Below are 21,341 nucleotides of genomic sequence, written 5' to 3' on the forward strand. Positions count from 1 at the left end.
TAGAAACGACAAAAGATTGAGACAGAGAGCTTGACTCGGGAAATAAACGACTAAAATGAGATTCGACATTATAATATTCAACAGAAGGTTTCATTGAAAAGAAAAATATATGGGAAAGTTTCTTAATAAATGAGACAGAGAAGAATTGTATCACTGAGAGCCGTACTTGACTGAGGCAGATGGAAGATTGAGCCATGAAATCATCTGTGTCCCGAATCCGTTCATATTGTTTATAAGCTAAAAATAAAATAAGTTTTCCTACAGTACCCTGACAGAGTGGTCTTCCTTGCACTGATTATAGCACGCAAAGTAGCTAATTGCTGTATTTACTTTCTTTTTCCGCACTCATTTTTTTGGTCTGACTCCAGTATTCCAACCAAACAACACAAAACTGAGTAATTTTATTAGGCACTCAATACGTGTACGCTTGAAATAATCACACTTTGTGGTATTATGTATATCCATAAAATTAACCAATACACAGTCGGTATAAAATCTATAAATCAATAAATTGCTCCACTCCTAAACGGCGTGAAATGTACACCTCAATCGACAAACGTGGTTTCGCTAGTTTTAAATACATATTTCTTACATATTACTATACCTTAAATCAAGTCCATTATTTATCACTGATTAAACCTAAAACTCGATGAACTAAATTGCAAGACAAAGGAAATTTTAGGTAAGTAAAAATATGATTGGGCGACTAACGTCTAGTTTATGATGGTGTAAATCACTAAAACGGCTTCACGAAACTTTTAAACTGTCATCCAACAAGACAACCCTACAAATCATCCTTCTACTGCTCTATTAGCTGTCCCCGTCAGCATCTATCTTCCTAGACGATCTGTATGTTTCTATCAACAATATAATACCCTCCTTTCAAGGTTTTTATTTATCTGGTAGTCTTATAACTATTAGCGAATTTTCTAGGGAATAAGCTATAACCGTAGGTCTCATAGTACATATCGAATAAAAATGATCCGATTTTGATAAAATTTGGTACAAACGTGTAAACTTACGTTTAGTACGCGAACCAGCATGATTGGACTATGGAAACTGGGTGTTATGGGATGAAAATGGAAATTTCCCATTTTTACCCTTCAATTATAACACTTTGTAATTACTTTCTAAACCATTTAGTAGAGCTTAATAAACTAATAATTTAGTATATTGAAGCGCTGTTGAACGCTAAATGGTTACATAGAAAGGATTTAAAAAATGTAAATTTAAAATCTCATGTTAATAACAAATCTCAGTAAATGACTCAACTAAACACCTTTACAAACTGCTGTAGTTTGCTTGTTTACACTTGTAGAATTTGGAAAATATGTTAATTTTAAACTAATATTAACATTTTACTAATGACACACATTATTAGATTTCGTGAAGGAGCAAACCTAATTGTATTTAAAAAGTGAATAAAATTTACATTTGTAAAGAAATATTTTAGTGACAATTTAATCAGGCAAATGGAAATCAACTAGGTTTGCAGGTTTGTTACTGCGGGAGTATATGTTAACGCTTTTATTGCACAGCCTCTTAAAGATTAAATCAAATAAACGGTCATGAAAACACCTAGAAGCACTATCAGTATATGATGGGTTAATTTAATGTTGAACACTTACCAAAACTTTTAACAAGATAAACTCATATTTCATTCCTCTAAGAGGAACGATCTACTATGAAATATACATGAAGATTAATTGCATTTAATGCTTGAAATTTGTTAGTGAATCTGCAGGTTGTCAATTTTTAATTAGCTTTTAAGAAAGGTTAACCAAGCTAAAGTGCTGCGTTGAAGAAAATTTATCAACTATACAATTTTAAATAGAATAATAACATTTCCACCTGTTGTATAATAATATTATTTATATTTATACATTAGGAGTCAGCAGCGGATGGCGGTCGCCGAAATGGCAGACGCACATGCCAATAAGGTGCTGGCACTAACTGCAGGCTCAGACGGAGAGTAGAAGTAAAGAGGTATTTTAAATGCCTCTTTTCGGCCATTCCTCCCGAAACTGCAAGGGACCCGACCGAAGCAAGAACTGCCTTCGGTGCGGGGAGGTCGGTTACATCCGTAAGGACTGCCAAGTCGAGTCCTGTTTCCTTTGCAAAGAAAATGGGCTCGCTGACAAACATTTGAAGCATATAGCTGGGTCTGTATAGTGTAGTGTATTTAATTAAATCTGCACTACAGCAAGCGAAAGCCCTCCCACGAAGATAAGAATCCTTCAGTGCAATCTTGAGCGATCCATAACGGCTGTAGCGCTTCTTTCTTCAGCTTGCCCTAGAACACGATGTCGACGCGCTCTTAGTCAGCGAACAGTACCAGTACCGTGATAGGGACCATTTCTTTTTGGTTCCCTGATAGTCTTGGCACTGCTGCATTTTGGGCGCGTAATGCAGCTAAAGTACAACAAGTACGGGGTCACGCGAAGGGACGAGGTTTCGTTTGGGTTCGGTGCCGGGATGTCACCTACTTTAGTGTCTACCTCACTCCCAACGAGGCCATCCGTGACTTTTGTGAGAAGATAGACCGCCTGGAAGAGAGCATGCGCAATACCACAAGACAAGTCGTCGTGGGTGGGGATTTTAATGCTAGGGCTGTCGAGTGGGGAATGACCCTCACAAATTCCCGGAGCAAGTACATTCTAGACTTAGCTGCCAGAGCCGGACTCGTTGTCGTCAACGAGGGCAACACGCTAACTTTCCGGCGTCCTGGGATGCGGGGAACGATCCCAGACACTACCCTTGCATCTGAGTCTCTTTTGCCAAGGATCAGAGCCTGGAGAGTCCTGGAGGATTAACGACCAGTGATCACCAGTACATAATTTTTGATGTCCTGGATGGTCATCAGAGACAAGTAGCCGCGTTTCGACAAGTGCCCGTTCGATGGAAATAAAAAAAAATTGGATGTGGCAAAATTCAATGATGCCATCTTACGAGGAACGCCGGTGGTTCCTCCCGCATCTGACATGGCTCACGCAGAGGCAGTAGTTACATCCATGATGGGACTGATCGTCTCGGCTTGCGATGAGTCTATGCCTCGCAGGAGATCCCGGTGCAATAAGCGACCTGTGTACTGGTGGACTGCCGAGATTGCGGAATTGCGTTGGTCAGCATTGAGAGCCAGAAGACTTGCTACCAGGGCAGAGAACCTATACACAGACGTCGTAAGTCGGATGCTTACAGAGTGGCAAGGAGTCTTCGTCGAGCCATCAACCGGAGTAAACGCAGTTGGTGGGAGACATTGAGGGACGATGTCGATTCCAATCCGTGGGGCCTGGGTTACAAACTTGTAACCAAGAATCTTGGCACCCGCTCTCCACCTTCCGCCATGGATGTGGCCACTATAGAGAAATTGGTCGAGTCCCTTTTCCCGGCTCACACGATGCGCCCACTGCGGGATTTCGGAAGGGTGGATGACGTACTACTTTTCAGTCTTGGAGAGATGGAGGCTACCGTCCTATCCCTAAAGAACAACAAGGCTCTGGACCCGATGGGGTACCCGGCGAAGTCCTCAAGAAGGTTTTGACTACCAACCCCTTGATCCTTTTGCGCATGTACAACGCCTGCCTAGTCGAAGGAGTTTTCCCCTCGTGCTGGAAAACAGCTAGGCTTGTGCTTGTTGGGAAGGGGAAGGGAGACCCAGACCTGCCATCCTCTTACAGACCTCTGAGTATGCTGTATACGGCTGGCAAAGTCCTCAAGAACCGTTCTCGACTGAATTCAGCCGAAGTCGCTGCGGGGGACCTGTCCCCTCGCCAGTATGGATTCAGGATGGGGCGATCTACGGTTGACGCTGTTGAGGAGGTGAAGCAAGCCGTGTTGAGAGCTGAGGATTTTAACCACTACTCTCGTAGGGTTGTGCTGCTCGTAACACTCGATGTGCGAAACGCATTTAATTCCGCGAGGTGGTGCGATATGCTGGATGCTCTGGAGAACACCTTCCACGTTCCGGCATACCTCATGCGTATCATAGAGGATTATCTCTGGTTCCACCTCCTCATATATGACACTACAGAACCTCCTGAGGTCTGAAATTCCTGAGGAAACTGTTTTGGTTGGGTGCGCAGACGACGTTTCAGTTTTGATAGCTACACGTAGCGTTGAGTTGGCTCAGCTAAAGCTGAACCGAGTTATGCGTAACATAAACGCATAGATGACAGACCACGGCCTCTCGCTTGCTTTGAGCAAAACTGAGATCGTGATATTAACAAAAAAACTGATTGACACCATCGTGCCGTTGAGGGTAGGGGCCGTCGAAGTCCAGACCGTTCGTTCTGCCAAGTACCTTGGGGTTATGGTGGACAGCAAGCTTAGCTGGCAGGATCAGATTTTCCGTGCGGCGGACAAGGCCGCTAGGGTGGTTTCCTCTCTTAGCCGGTTGATGGCCAATCTTGGAGGGCCTCGGTCTAGCCGTAGAAGGCTGTTAATGTCTTCTGTCCAGTCCGTACTCTTGTACGGTACCGATGTGTGGGCAGGCGCTCTCAATAAGGAGGTATATAGGATGCGGCTCGCCCGAGTGCAGCGTCAGGCAGCACTAAGAGTTGCATCCGCCTACCGAACAGTGTCCAAACCCGCCGTCCTGGTGTTTGCTGGAGTCATCCCCGTCAAACTTTTGGTGGCGGGGTGAAAGGCAATTTATCAGCGCCGGGGGAGGACCCGGTACGAACAGAGGAACGCACCCGCACCTACCAGCTGTGGCAGGAGAGCTGGGAACAGGAGACTCGGGGACGCTGGACCAGGCGACTGATACAGCAAGTCCAACCTTGGGTTAATCGGCGGCGCGGAGAGGTGGACTTCTACCTCACCCAATTTCTGACGGGTCACGGCTTTTTCCGGTCGTACCTGTTCAGGATGGGCAAGGCTGTGTCACACGATTGCATATACTGCCCAGGCATTCCTGATGACGTGGAACATGCCTTTTTCCACTGCCAGCGTTGGGAAAGGCCCCGCCTGGAGGCTCAACAGTTAGTAGGACTGCTATCAATGGGCACGGTCATACCGATGATGACGGAGGGTGAGGACAGTTGGACCTGTGTATCACATTACATCCAGGGTATTCTCCGCGCCAAGAAGCTCGGCCTTGACCGAACTGCGGTGTAGGTCATAATGTATCTAAATGCCAAAACGGTGAAAGCCCTGAGGGCTTAGGTCACACGTTGGCCTGACTTGAAGTAATGTGACAAACAATTCCAGGCCCGTGTCCAACAGAGTAGAGGGGGTTTTTTAGTGAGTAGTCTGTGATAGATTCAGGAGTCTCACACTACAGGCTGGCTACCTGTGTGCGTAAAAGCATTTTCCCTCCTCTCCCTTAAAAAAAATTACTATATATGTTTATATTATTTCCCTTATTCACACATAGTGCAGTTATTACTGCGTTTTAAAATAATACCCCCGCCGCAGCAAACCTGCAGACCAGGCAAATTTCCATTTGCCTGATTTGATTTTCACTTAAATCTATTTAAATAACATTTGGTTTAAGGAGACTTAGGTTTGCTGCTATAGGAAAAATTATAAAGTGTGTTTTTTAGTAAAATATATATAGCTTAGTTTAAAATAAATAAATTTGCCAAGTTTGATTCATATATATTCATTAACAAGCATACTATAAGTTTACTTATTCACCACAAAAAAAACATAGACATTTTAATTTTATATTTGTATGAATTTTCTACATAATCAATAAGCGTGCAAAACACTTCAACATACTATTTTTTTGTTTTAGTAATATCTTCAAATTAGCTTAGATGAAGTAGAAAGTTTTGAGTTTTGAGGGTCAAAATTGGGAAAATTTGTACCCCTTAAAACATTCGCCAAAATACCCTGTTCTCATTGTTTAATTTATATGAATTTGAACGGTGCTTTTTTGGCCTCTGTGGTCATAAAAATGAAAAAGTAAATGTCCCAAATTCTAGGTTTTACAGTCTATCTTGTGGTAGCAACTTTATCCTATACGGAAAATCGGTAATAGATAATATTTTAAAAGTATAACGTTAAAAAAATACAAATTCACAAATTTACTAATTGTAAGGCTGTATGTGGCAGACACCTGTCTAAAGGAGTGTGTTTGACAGCAAAACTTTCGTCGTATCCGAATTGAAGTTCACAGACATTTCCTAGAATTGATACCACGATGTGCACATGAGATCTCGTCTAACTAATAACAAATATCAAATTCTTTCCCTGAAACCAATTTTAGTACTTCTTTGACGAAAAAATTAGTTAAGAATATGTTTTAAAACAAATAGTTTTACGTATTGAAGCGTTGTTGGGCATTTAAAGATGACAAATAAAATAAAATAAAATCTCTACGTATAAAATCACAATGTTATTCTTATGGAGAAAAAGTTTACCGTTCTTTGTTTATGAATGTATTTTGATCACATTTTGCAAACGTATTTACTAAAAACAATACTATTAGTATAAACAAAACTTTTTTCATCCCATGTGGTTACAAACCTATGTACTCACGAAGCTTAATGTTATTTAAACAGTGAATAAATCTTACATGTTCGAGAAAAATATTTTAGAAAAAATCCAATCAGACAAATAGAAATTCGCTTATTATGTAGGATTCTAAAGGTTTTAGTATCACTTGGATCTCTCCGTAAAAATTCGTTAACTTTGTGAAACTTATTATATTGCTAATAAAAATATTTGAATTTGATTCAAAACCCGCGAATTCAATGTTTAAGTGCTAAGTAAAATTACAGCTCAATGAAGGCTGGTTTGTTATTGTTTTATCTGGCTATTTGAGAGGTGGGCAAGGGGTAAATCAATTGCCCATTCCACCTCTCTCCCCCAAATGCCCACTGCCCCTTAATGAGATCGGTGATCCACATGAAAACAACACTTTGCCGCACGTCGCCAAGTGGATAACATTTTACTGGAAATAAAAAACAAAACAAGCTATAAAGGTTTTTAGATGCATAAAATGAGGTATCAGTTTAATTATTAGTTTGAATTTTAAATGTGTTTTTTTTTCTTGAACTTATTGATAAAATAACATCTTGGTAATGGATTTCATTTTAAACCTATTTTGAAAATGCATTTCAGTTCAATTAAAAGCATTCACTCACTATTGCACTCATAGCATATTCTAACTGACAACACAAAAAACAGAAACAAATGCCATTAAACTATCCACATTCAAAGTTGTTAAATCTCAAAAAAAGTTCGGCTGCTTTCAATTATTTGATATATGCGTTTGAATCAGAATTTTCACGATTTGTCATTGATCATTCTTTAATTTATCGTATCCATACCAATCATATATTTACTATTGATGGCTTTGAAAAATACTGTATTAGAAAATATTTAAAAATTGTTGTCACTGAAAATAATTGTATACTTCATCCTAGGTTTAATATCTTAATTACAGTAACTTGTAAGGCCCTTGTGAAAGAAAAATAATATATTATAATGAAAACCCACCTGTAACTTAGTTTTTCGTATATAAATGACTACTATTATGGAGACTTAATTCTGATGATGTATTTAGTATTCCTTTATTTTGAATTTATACCTTTAAATCTGTTTTGTATTGGTTTTTCCTCCATTTAAAATTAAATGAATCTATTAATCTCAGTTTGTCAACTGCATTAACATTTAGTACTATCCACAACAAGGCCCAATTCGAACCTGAGAGAATAATTTCATTGAAGATTTGAACGAAGTATAAGACTGAGTTCATTGGAATGAAATAATAGTTTGCTCATTGGATAGATAGGTTGAATTAAAATCAATAGATAATATACGTTTCGTCATACCTAACCGATCAGTTTTAAACGATTTACTTTAGTCATTTGTGTAACTAGTGTGCGAAGTAGCACTTTGCACTCGCGTTTCACATTATATTTTTCCTACAGGTACAATAAAGCATATATCTAATTAGTCTTTCAAACACAAACAACACGTTTTAGGTTAAGTTAAATCGAAGCGTTGAACGAAAATAGAATGTTAACACGAAACAAGAGGTTAAGTCGTAGTATCAATACTCAAAGACTGTGAAACGCTGCACCAGCTGATCGAAGTCATATTATTTTTAAGTGTTAAAGAACTTGATACTACCTTAAGTGTAGTAATATGTAATAAATCTATTATTGTTAAAGTGATACAATAAAATTTTATGTAAACGGTTAAGGCCATTTACCAAATAAAAATATAGGCATATGGCATATCAAAATGAAGCTTAGAGTGCGTAGATTCGCCGAAAAGTATTGATATGGACGAACTGTCTAAGTGCTCTGCCCCAAAGGCTGATTTCCAAAGGGCTACGCCTGGCATGTTTTGGAAGGTACCGTTATTCGATTAATTTAGTGAACAACACCTGGTCAATGCAATTGACAAAATTATAGTTTGTTTGTTTACATTATTTTATTATTTACTGTTTTGTTCTTAAAAGAGGTGCGGTGAATGGACAGTGAAGCTATTTCTAGCTGTTTGATACAAGTGAGTAATTAAAGGGGTTTGAAACACGATGAATATGAGATTAACAAACCATGTGTGTTGTTCGTTCCAAGAGGTTGTCACCGATCTTTAACAGGTCGCCATTTCTTTGAAAAGTATTAAAGACGTCGTGAAAGAGAGCGGCGTGTTCAGGTACAACCGTAACCACCTCGGCTACCTTAGGACGTAAGGTATGAAGGTTCCACTGTTTTTAACATCCTTACTTCAGATGACAATTTCTCGAACTTGGGCCCTTTAAATGAAATATAAAGTCAAAGTTGATTAAATTAATTTAATGGTGGCTTCTGTACACCCGTGAATTCGCGGGTAGAACCTCTTGTATGCATTTAAAACTAGCTAAACCACATTTGTCGATTGATGTGTAAATTTCGCACCGTTTAGGAGTGGTGCAATTTATTGATTTATAGATTTTATTCCGACTGGGTATTGGTCAATTTGATGGATATACATAATACCACAAAGTATGATTATGGCTTGTTCACTTGTAATGTTACCTTTGGATTGGTTTAGTTATTCGGATTTATGTGTCACACTATTAAGGATTAAAACCATTTATTGAGTTATTGATTCTTACTTACTATTGAGAATAATTTTTACTGTTGATTAGGTTATAGATTTATACTATTGATGACATGTACTTTTGATTAAGTTGTATAATCGCACCATTGAATAATTCTACTTTTGATCGAGTTGTATACTCACGCTAATGAATAATTGTACTGTTGATTGAGTTATAGATTCATACTATTGAGAATTTAATTGAGAATCAAATTGTCACTTAAACAATTGTCACCCATCGTCAGGCCGATTTCCATTAACTGAAATAGGTTAGAAAGTTCTATAGCTCGTGGCCGTCGGTCAACCATCACCGAATGAAGCCGGGTGCAATAAAATGATAAGCAATTCAGTTTTGGCCAATATAGGACAGAATTGGGATTTATCCCTTGTCATCTCACTTGCATCGTCATTTCAATTTGCCAAAACAATTAACAGCAAAATGCCACCCAATTCCCACATTTTAACCGAACAACCACTCATGTGTATCAGGCTATGAACGAAATCGTTGAGATGGAATACACTTAAAAAAAATAAAAGAACCCTATTAATATTAATTCAAATTAAAATTATATAGAGGCGTATCAGTGGTTGTCATTCACTATAAGTTTTAGGAACGAGGCGAAGTATTTAAATTATGATAGTTTAACATTACGTTTGAAAACTACCACTAGTAGCGGCAACGGCCTGTGGTATAACATAAAATTAGGTAATTAATAGCTATTCGTGTGTAAGTGCCCAAAGTACGTTATTCCTGCTCAAGAAATGTAGACAAATAACTGCGAAATCAGTTGATTTAGCGAGCGAGAATGATCCATTCCCGCCCAATAGCGTAAATGAGCTAGTTTGCGTACTTCACAGGTGTGGAAATGTGATCATTACCATGAAGTGAAAGTATTTTTATGATTCACTTGCAATGAGTGAACATACTTACATTACATTATTACATTTTTAGGTAATTTCTATATAGCGAAGTAGCTATTACCGTAGGTAGCACGGTAAGACCTGGAGCCGGGACCGATATACTTTTTCATTTTGATGTCCCTTAGGTTAAAACCAGTTTTTAAAAAAGGTTAAAAAGGTGGGTGTGTAAAGGTTTTGTTAAACAGTTTTCCAATTTGAACCAGAGCTATAAGATTTTACACGCTGGCGTAGCTAATGCAAACAGACAGGTACATTAACAATGTCGTTGCTATGCTGCTACTGACTGATGACATTTGTTAAATCACACATCCTCTGGTACATTTGTCATCGCTATGTGACAGCGACCTTTCTACGGTATAGCATTTGTTATCTTGCTTCGGACAAGTGTCAAACTTCCCTTAAACTTTCATGATACGTCCATCCAAAGACTGGTTATGTTTTTATCTTTTCTCCGGGGAATATTGTTTCCAATGATGTATGGAATTCGTGGAAAATATGCATCCGTTTGCCTTGTCCAACTTTTATTTTGTAGTTTACGATGTGAACGTAAAATGTAGGTTTCATTTTGTCTTTGTTACTTATATTAAAGAAGGCACGGTGTGATGAATTCATTTGCAGTATTATTATTACACTTTAAGTGCTATGAATACTTACTAAACAAATATCAGTTGAACTAAGGCGTTTGATAGGTTTTAGTATAATTTTAAATCAATGGCATTTGAATCGGAATAACTTACATTGTTCAAAATACTAAAAAGTTTTCATCATATCGCAACAAAGCTACGGCATGAACCATTTTTAAGTCCAAATAATGCGATTTAAAGGGATTTTGTAGTAAAAAACATCTCTAAATTGTGTTGATTGAAGAACTTAATTGTCTATTGAAAAGAGGTTTCTAAGTTTGTTTAACTAATGCTAAACGTGACAAAAAAAATCGTGCTCTTCCAACTTCACACAAGATTGTCCCATGTGCTATGTACAATTCATCCTGAAACAGAATGTTACAGTAGCGAAAATTGAGGTGTTAAATGGTTTACGTAGGAACAAGTAAAAACTGCTTTTACATAACTTAATGTGTTATCAAGAGGAAAATTGGTTTACAATTTTTTTATGAGCCGAAAGTGCGTTTATATTTTTAAAAGTCAACAAATGTAAATAGGTTTTACATCGTTTTCATTATCAAGTTAAATTAGTTTTTAAATATTGCTTTACATGTCGGTACAGTATTTACAGTTGTCATGTAGAAACAATTAACATTTGTGGTAGGCAATAAACAAAAAATTGTTTAAAAAATGTATACAGTTACAAAAAAAGTTCTTACTTTTCATGAAGAAACAAGTAAAAATTGCTGCATTACCGTTACGTGAGTAACCCTTCATGAAAAATGTAGGAAGAGTAAATTTATGAGGGTGTTGAGGACACAGTAATTTTTACGGAGCCATGTATTATACATGCCGTGATGTATACATATAGCAGCAGGTAATCTATTGCCAAGGGTTAGTGGGTAAGTTATGACCTATCATAGATCACTAGTGATTTCAGTTTTGATAGTGATACCTGGATCACACTACAGTAGAAGTATTCCAACAGCTTTACTTTCCTAGTATTGATTGACATCGTTGACATCTTAAAAGCTTGTCACCAATAACTTCTCAACATATCCCAAGCAGATCGCCTTTGTTGGATTAATTGTATGTCCTATGGAAAAATCTTTGTTTTTTTGCTAATAAAAATAATTGGTAAAATATTTTACTCTTTACTTAGATGATGCTTAGTGGAAAAAAATGTTTAAGTGTACGGTACTTCATTTTAATTAACATATTTCGTCCTGAATTGCTCTTTGATATACTATAACTTAGAATACATAAATAATCCTGACGACGCCACAACATGGGACAAAATGAGCATAGGTAAAAACATCTTGTAAGGTTTTTATCTACAAAAGGCAAAATAAAGCGACATCCTGTGTTTTCAAAACAATATAATGAAAGCATTTAACTGAAGTATGGTATAGCGTGTTTATATTGGTCAATAAATCCAAAAGTATTCGAAGCTATTGCTGTTTACACTATGGGAGCTATGAGAATTAAATGTGCGAGGGAGTTGAAAGAATTGAAGCTATAGGATATCAGATCACTAACATGAAACACAGGCTACATATCTTACAATTGGACGAGAATCACTCATCAAAGTCAATGGTAAAGTTAACTATTAAAGTAGCAAGGCTATGAACAATTCGGTTAAGGAAAAAGGGAGATGCCAAAAATCTGACACTAATCTAATGTACCCAATAAGGCCTGATGGGGTACCGCTAATATTTCCTTTACACATCACAAAATGAACATCTAATCTATAAGACGATGAACCTTTCAATGAGTAAAAGAGGAATGCCAAAAGGTCTGACATTTGGTAGTATAGTCTGTAAATACGATTCTCGCAGCCAACTTCGTTGAACGTTGAGCATCAGCTAACGACATGGACGAATACAACGGTAAATCCTCAAGTTGTGTCTTTGCCAAATCGCCAGCCCAGTAAATTAGCTGAGTCTGGCCATGCTCGTTTGTTTATAAACTTCGCCTCATACTGGTATAGCAGCAAGACGTATGTGGAATTGTGTTCTGGATTAATTACAAATGAAACGGTGTCATCTGTTCAGTGTTTAGGTTACCTTTACTTAGTAAGTTTTGATTTACAGCTATCTGATTAGTGCACTGGTAGTACCTAATTGTAATCATGTGATTACTTTAGTAAGGTAAAAATACTAAACTAAATCTCTAGGGCCTAAATAAGCTCCTTTCGACACGGACGCTTAATAACCCAAAAACCGAGGTCGGAAAATGTGCGAGGGTCGAAAATAAACTGTGCGGGTGTTGAGAACCTTTTCGACATACTACACCAATTTATGACAACCAATTTACAAAAAATTATATTATGTTGTTAATCTTTAAGACTAGCTCCAAAAATTTTGCAATTATAAACGGACAGCCGTTACCGTTTGGTGGAAGTTAGGCTCTACTGGTATAACTTCATAAACGCGAATTTCTCAAATGTTTTTGCGAAGTGATATTTACTGTAGCAAAATATGCAGTCCAGTACGGTGGTAAATACAAAATAATTTCATGAACAATATGACAGTATTATAATTGATCAAGCATTTCCTTTGGCAAATTGCTAACCTCGACTATAGCTGACTTTTTCCTGCTTAGGTAAGTACAGTTTTAATAGGTTTTTGTATTGACTATACACAGAATAGACTTCCCTTGTAGTGTAAAAATTTGAAACCAAAAAAGCGTGGTGCAATCTGTTGCGGTGGTCACCAACTAATGACAATATACTGTGTTAAGTTATAAATCAATCAGCTGTTTGCTATGATACTGCATTGGTTTTAATTAATATTTAACCCAATACACTAGTAAAATCTGGTCAGATGGTCCTGAACTTCTCGTCAACATCATACATGTAAATTCAGTGTGCGTATTTGTGCCTCGCCCCCTTCGACTACTTACAGGAATGCTGTATGGGTTAACTAACTTCCACTAAAGCGAAAGTAGTTAGCTACCTCGCTTAGTTTTTTTACAGAACTACAATAAAATTCTTTCAGGAACGGTCAACCAAAAACTAGCTTGAATTGACTTTTAAATTTTGCTAACCAATAAATGTCTGTCGTTTAGTTATTAGAGGAGATAGCAGCGAGGGGTCTGTCACAGAAGATACGTCAATAACAATCAAGGGCCGGCGCGCACTATCCCGACCACGACCACGACCACGACTCCGACTGGTCGGATACGACCAGTTTTATAATAGGAATAAATGGAACAGCGCGCACTGGTCGACTGGTCGGACCCTGGTCGGGCCCTGGTCGCACGACCAAAATTTTTCAGTTTGGTCGGGCCCGACCCGCTGGTCGTTGCAGCCAAAAATAGCACACAATGTTATGGGACGACGCGCACTACCCCCGACTTGCCTCCGACCCGACCAGTACACCACTCAACCCCCAGTATTCCTAGATCAATCAAACGGTAAGCACTAGTTTTTTGCGCCGGTCTGTGAAGTGACTCATTTGGTAAAATGTCACAGGATTTTGTCACTTTTGAAACCTGTCTTCATATTGACGTAGCTCTTCATAAAATGTAGGAAAATGCCCTTTCAGACCTAACAGTTAACATTGGATATACCCAGTATAGTGTCTTCTTCCGCTTAACGTACTTACAATACAAATGCACCATAACAACTACTTCTTCAACAATCATCTTGACACTGAAGTTTGTAAAACATTCGTTGCCTTGGTCGGGTCGTGGTCGGGTCGTGTTCTGGTCGCATGGTGAATGACAACCACTGGTCGGGCGTTTGGTCGTGGTCGTGGTCGTGGTCGGGATAGTGCGCGCCCGGCCTAAGTGGCGAGTCCCTAACACAATCTGTTCACCGATGTTACACTTGTAACTAGGTTTGGGGTAAAAGCGCCTCTCAGCGATCGCCAATCAAATTGTCAACATTGAGTAACTTGTATAGGAGCGAGGAACTAAACATTCATGGAAACAAACCTAGGATTTTATAACATCCTAACATCATGAATGGGAAACGTCTATTTAAATTTGACACTGAAAAATGCAACACGTAAAGGATTTTCGCATCAACGGTCATTCTAAATTTTAACGTTGAGTGACTTGTATAGGAGCAAAGAACATAACTTTCATGGGAACATACAGGGTGATTGATATAAGTGTGCCAGCCGTTTTATTCGAAAACTATAAGAGATATCAAAAAAAGTTCAATAGTAAGTGCCTCGGATTTTTAATTTAAAAAATTTTTGTCAAGTCCAAAAAATTATTTTACCCGCCATTTTTAAAATATGACCACCAACTTTGATTTTTTTTATGGAACACCCTACCCTGTATTTTATTATGTATTCCGATACAAAATGTAATTTTAAGACGATTTTATTCTTGTGATTTTCTTAATAAACCTAACCGTTTCAAAGATAATAATGGTTAAAGTTTTGAAATTTCGGCATGAGAAAGAGTTTCAATAAAGGCCTAAGCAAGCATGCCAGCTGTTTTATTAAAAAGCTATTCAAAATTTCTCAACTTACACCATGATTTGATTATCTTTGAAACGGTTAGGTTTATAAAAAAAATACAAGAATAAAATCGTCTTAAAATTACATTGTCTACCGGAATACATCATAAAATACAGGGTGTTCCATACGAAAAATCTAAATTGGCGGCCAAATTGGAAAAATGGCGGCTAAAATAATTTTTTCGACTTAACTACAATTTTTTAAATAAAAAATCCAAGGCACTTACCATTTAACTTTTTGTGATATCTCTTATAGTTTCGAATAAAACTGCTGGCACACTTATATCAATCACCCTGTATGTAAGGTTTTATAACATCTAAAAGAATGACTGGAAAACATCTAAATCTGACACTCCAAAAGGACAAAAGTAAGATAGCTTAACAACTGCCAATCAAATGGTATTAGAGTAACTCATATACACTTATGCCAGGGGTAAACCAAACGCTTAGACTGATCTCAGATATGTATATGTACGTACGTATTATTCAGAATTCTATAACCACGAATTAACATTAATAAAACAATACCCATCCAACAATACCAATAAAATACAGAATTGTATACCGAACACCAAAATGCAAAAGAGTGAGATATTTAATTTTAACACTCTTAACAAATCAGTAATGTTTTACTAATAATGTTTTTGTAATCTTTTACTTTTGTAATATGAAAAAACTATTCTTCAACAGCATAGTGTGGGGGGTTAGAGATAGTCTAGTGGTAGAGCACGGGACTTCAGTCCTTGAGGTCCCGGGTTCAAATCCTGCCAAATCACCAATGTATTTTTATCTAAATGATAATGCCGCAGACTCTAGGCATAGCGAAAAACGATCCCTGGCTAGAGCCTAATCCTAGGAAAAATTCATGGTGTAAAGCTGAGTTTCTGGTAAATTTAGAACATTAAATTCTAGGTCCATCAATCGTTTTCATACTGAGGTAGGTAGATTTAACTATTGGATTATAAAATGAGCAATGGCAGACGGTCTGTCATAGTATCAAATTGTCAATCATTGTCATTTGACAGCTCCACCTGGTGGATTGCCTAGGCTTCATGGTATGAAAGAATCGAGACAATAGGTTAACGTCTTTGGTTTAGCTTTGTGATAATCTTTTTGTTCATTCAACACTTAATTTTGAGAAAATGAACTAGGCCTATATGAATCAATAAACAAAATTAAATTATTGTGAAGATTAAAAACTATGCCCAAAAAGTGCAATAAGCTGTCCCCATCAAGTCCAAGTTGGAGACTGTATTTACACGTTTTTTTTGTAAACATTCATAAACAAACAACTCTGGGATGAAAATCTGCTCAAAGATTTACTGAGAGGCAATACTGAAAGCGAGTCACTTTATGCTTGAGGGATTTCAAAGAACAGAAGACGTATTGTGTTATAGTACAAACATCAATTCTCCCCTCCCGATGCCAAAAATGTCTCCTCATGTTGTCAAATCTTGGTAAAAGAACAACTCTGCATTAAAAAATCATTTTCAATTTGCTAAACTCTAAATAGTCTAAACCATCAGGATGGCAATATTGCAATTTCAAAAATACATCGGTTAATTAATAAGTCTGTTAAATACGCTACTGGATTGTTGAGTGAGTTATGTTTCTCAATCTAGTATTGGTACCCTTGGTGTTGCTGTAAAACAAAATATAACAAAATAATTTTATTTTAATAAATAAATATAATTATGGATAGGACGTATAGGTCGATCGTTAAACATACAGACAATGCAAACAAACTTCAGTATAGCATTTCACTCACAGTATTTGAATAAAATATTAATGCAATTAATTTAACTAACATAATTCTTAGTTTTACTCATGAATATACCATTGTAATATCTTTATGTCCTGACACAGCCAATGCATGTATGTTTCTTCTGGCTAAATTTTTATTATATGTAATAAGATCAATAAACATTAACACAAGACCTATTTTTTCAGAAAAGTTATTTTGGTTTAAAATAAATATTATGGCTTTAAAATCCATCCCGAAACATAATTCAAAATGTAATCAAATGTTTAAAGGATACACAAAATAACAACACATGCGACAGAATAATAATGTTATTTTTTTTCTTCAAAACTAAAGACCACATTATAAAATATGTACTGAGTATATTTAAATATCTGTTTAGCATTATGTTTTGTACATAGAACAACAATAAATCATTCTGAAATATCGGAAACTTATTAGATTTAAAACTTTAAAACTCAATTTCATTGCGAGTATCTCAAATTTGCGCAGTTAGAAAAACTGAAACTGCATTTACTGGGTTTGTACTGTTTGAAATTACATCAGTGGCTATTTGAGGATGTTTCGGTGCACTAGCCTAACTTAGTTTTCAAAGTTACGGGTATTGGGTTTCCAAACAAGTTATTGAACCAGGTGAACCCACACAATATTGAGAAAGACAACTTTAAATTTCTTGTTTAGTTTCTGTTTGATATACATATTTATTTACAGTAGTTATACAATAAGAGTTTTTATATTTTGTAAATGTGTTTGAGTTTTATTAATTTCTTTAAAATATTTTCACTTTATTTCATTACATGACTTCAAAGTAACTCCTAAAGTTATCACCTAAACAAAACTTAAAAATAAGAGAAGGTCGAAAAGACCATTTTATTTGGTCTGTTTCAGGTTTTTCGCCAGACTGAGCCATTTTAACTAACTCGCAAAACCAAAATATCGTACTTTTTTAAATTACTATCAAAAATTATCTCTCAAAATTGTTTCCTTATAGTTTTGCTATTTAATTGAAACATTTTATGCCGTTACCTATTTATATGAATTTAGTATTACTAAATGACATTAAAAGGGTACTTAATGTAATGAACTATACAATGTATTCCAAGGACAAACAGAAATAAATTTATAGACGATACAATAGTATGCTTGTTAATTAGGAATTTTCCCTTTGGTAATCTCAGGGACGTACTTGACAGTCATATAAAAATCAAAACGTAGGCAATAGTTGTATCAAAACAGCCATTTTTGATACAGTATGACGAAAACACAGTGAAATCGGATTTTCATTTGGATGCGTTTCAGGCAAAAGTAGCTATTAAACCTCTCCGAGGAAAATAAATCAGGTAGAGTCTAAATCTTTCGCTTATTTCGCCGAAGTAAGTTATGTCGATTAACAATAGGATATTTCATTACTAGTACCGAAAGTGGCATTTTCCAGTGCGCGCTCAGATTTCATGTGTGAGGCAAAGCCAAACTCAGGAAAACTAAATTTTACGTGCGACGCAACGTCGAACATGTGAGAGTATATTTCAATTACGGGGTTAATCCGAGGACGGGAATATTTGGAGTAAATGCCGGAAAATAACTTTCGGCACAAACTATGAACGATAATTTTCGTTACAACGCAAAAATATATACACAAAGAATAACCAACCTTAAACACTATAAAAACACGCACTGATCTAAATACACAGCAAACCTAGTTTATGCCTATGTCTTTTTACATCTAGCTTAGATGGCTTAATAAAAAAACATATGATTAAAATCATTAATCTAAATGTTAAAGAAACACTAGCACGCGTAGAGAGCAAGGGGAAATCAGCTGATCGTTTTCCCTTGCTCTAAAATAAGAGTTTTAGAAACAATTATTTTCTTTAATACCAGTTGTCAGGGCTATTTCTGTACGGAGTAACGAAAAATCGAATCGCCATTATGACTGTTTGTATTTATATCGTATCACATTGTATATTCCACTACAATTTACAACTATTATCAACATTTAGACAAATCGTAAATGTAAAAGAATTTCAGTAAATGTGAACTCTTATTATGTTGGCGGAGGGAAAATCTTGCAACAGCTGTTCGCGCATCACACAAAACAAAAAGGAAACCGTCTAGCAAAATAATTTACGAATATAAACAATATAAGAAATTTACGTTTTGTGAATTATTTTGCTAAAAGAATGGTGCAGTTGTATGGCAAATTATATGATTTGTTACATGGATTAAAAATGTACGTTCCATTAATTTACTTTTTTTTATTAAATTCTAACTCTTGAAGTAAAAATTTACTTAATGAACACACTAATAAAACACACTATTGATGCGATTATTTTAATTGTAAACTACAGTATACCCAATAAAAACTGCTAAGAGCATATCAACGCCAATCAAAAATATTCGCCTGTTTTTATTTAAGTTTCTTCATGCGTTCGTTATGACTTGAGCTTTAGAGGTGATTTTTTTGGTGGGAAGGGGAGAGGGAAGCCCCATAAGGGTTAGGATCAGTCTGAGCCCAAGACAAAAGCCCCATCACACTTCCTAGGCTGCCTCTTGTAGGGTCATTATGCTGTAGTACACTCCCTTCTGCCACCAACCCCTACAAACTGTGCCATTTGCTGTTTTATACCCCTCAAAATATATTTTATACTGCATTTTAAAAAATGTTGGTCAATTTCTACGTAAATTATTAAAGATAATATTTTTTAAATTTACTTTAAGGATAGTTTGTGATAGCATATTTTCAATGTTTATTTTTAAGAAGTTTACTAGGTTTACCTTCCTTTTGGGGGAAAGTAGATTGTTACAAATTTTGTATAAAATATAATAACACATAACTACTTATATTTATTGTTATATAATGAGAAAGTAAAATGTTACTTTTTTACTAATAATCTGGTTTACTGAATAGGATGAAAAATAATTTAATAATCTACAAACTTTATTCATGTTCCAAATACGGTATTACAAACTTGTATCTGTTACTTAACAATTAATATTACGATACGAACATGTTTAAATACAAGTTTTCTAACAGTAATTTTAAGCCAGTGATATTAAATTTCGATCTATATTTGGTAAATGCGTACATGGTTTACTTTGAAGGAATATTGTTAGGGTATTTCAACCTGTATTTCAATTTTACAAGGGAGTTTCTTTTAGAATAATCTTTAACAAAAAACAAAACTGTTATTGTGAATTAACTACTATTAACTCTAATGAATAAACAATTTCAATCATCTTAATAAAGAAATACATTTACATACATATTAGTGTGATTACTGCATTTTAGTACTACAATGAAAAGATTGATACCGCAGTGTCATCAGTGGCTAAAATGTAATATAACCAATAATGTAAAACAAAAGACAAGATAAAAATAACCTGGTCCTGTCCTGTACAGGATTTTATTAAATAAATCTCCTTAACTAATCAAAGAGTAGGTTACGTTGGGAATCCCATCAAAATCCAGACTCATAATCCAGCTCTTGTAGGATTATTTTTTTAAAGTTTAAAACAAGAGGTAGGTAAATGTTTTCTTTTGGAATAGGTTGTATATATTTTTTTCAATTAGATAGGAAAGGTCTTAGTAGATAAAAATGTTTCCTAAAAATAAACCTTCAGAATCTTATTTATACATTGAAATAGATCAAACACATGCTAAATTTCCTTCTAAGATGTTTCCTTCTAGAATATTATGATATTCAAATTTTATTTGGTTCCAATAAGTCAGACTTTTAGGGAGGAAAAACAATGTTTAAAATGTAACAACTTTTTGACTTATACATGTTTATACATTTAATACAAAAATTTAAAAAAGTTCAAGTTTGGACAACGATTTTTTTTAATAGACTATTATATGGTAGCACAAGACCGTTCCGTGTTAGATAGCCTGGATCTTGAATGAATAGTAAAATCTTATTTTGTATTTCCATGTTTTAGCCGAACGCAATAACTGAACAATTATAGATTTTACCTATAGCATACATTGTACTTCTGACCAACAGAAAAACTTTTGAGTTTGTAAAGTAAAATAGAATTTAAGATTCGACATATGTTGTTTGTACTTGATTTATGTCTTTTTGATTATATATATATATATATATATATATATATATATATATATTTTATTCCTTTAATTCGGTACTAGAGTACTCATGCTGCTCCGCAGCGTGAAATAAATATCATATCCAAGACATAATCAAATTGATGATTTTTGATTGAGTAATACAGTATTTAAACTTATTCAAACGATTATGACTGATTCAAACGATCAATAGCTCAAATGGCTTTAGGAAATTTACTGATTATTTTAAGTCTAACAAATGTAAAACATAGACGATACTGGAGCTATTGATTTTTAATCATAGAAAAACATTATAAAAAATAATTTTTATGTTTGTTGTTCACCTTGCTATTGCTTGAAACTCGTCCGATTTGGATAGCTAATAGCTTAAATGAAAGCCGGTAAAATACATCTTACATTTGAAGTAAAAATTCGAAAATAAATCAAATATTAAATAATTATATGCTTTATGTAAAATCA

At 35.6% G+C, this 21,341-nt stretch overlaps 1 protein-coding gene across 2 annotated transcripts in view; it reads right to left on the bottom strand.

Moving 5' to 3' along the window:
- LOC128997759 (poly(rC)-binding protein 3-like) overlaps window positions 1-21,341 on the bottom strand; it is a 167,884-nt gene that overhangs the window by 120,892 nt on the left and 25,651 nt on the right. The window lies entirely within an intron of this gene.

Source organism: Macrosteles quadrilineatus, unplaced genomic scaffold (genome assembly GCF_028750875.1).
Source record: "Macrosteles quadrilineatus isolate MER2022 unplaced genomic scaffold, UCM_ALF_1.0 Scaffold_7__1_contigs__length_78375512, whole genome shotgun sequence".
Lineage (NCBI taxonomy): Eukaryota > Metazoa > Arthropoda > Insecta > Hemiptera > Cicadellidae > Macrosteles > Macrosteles quadrilineatus.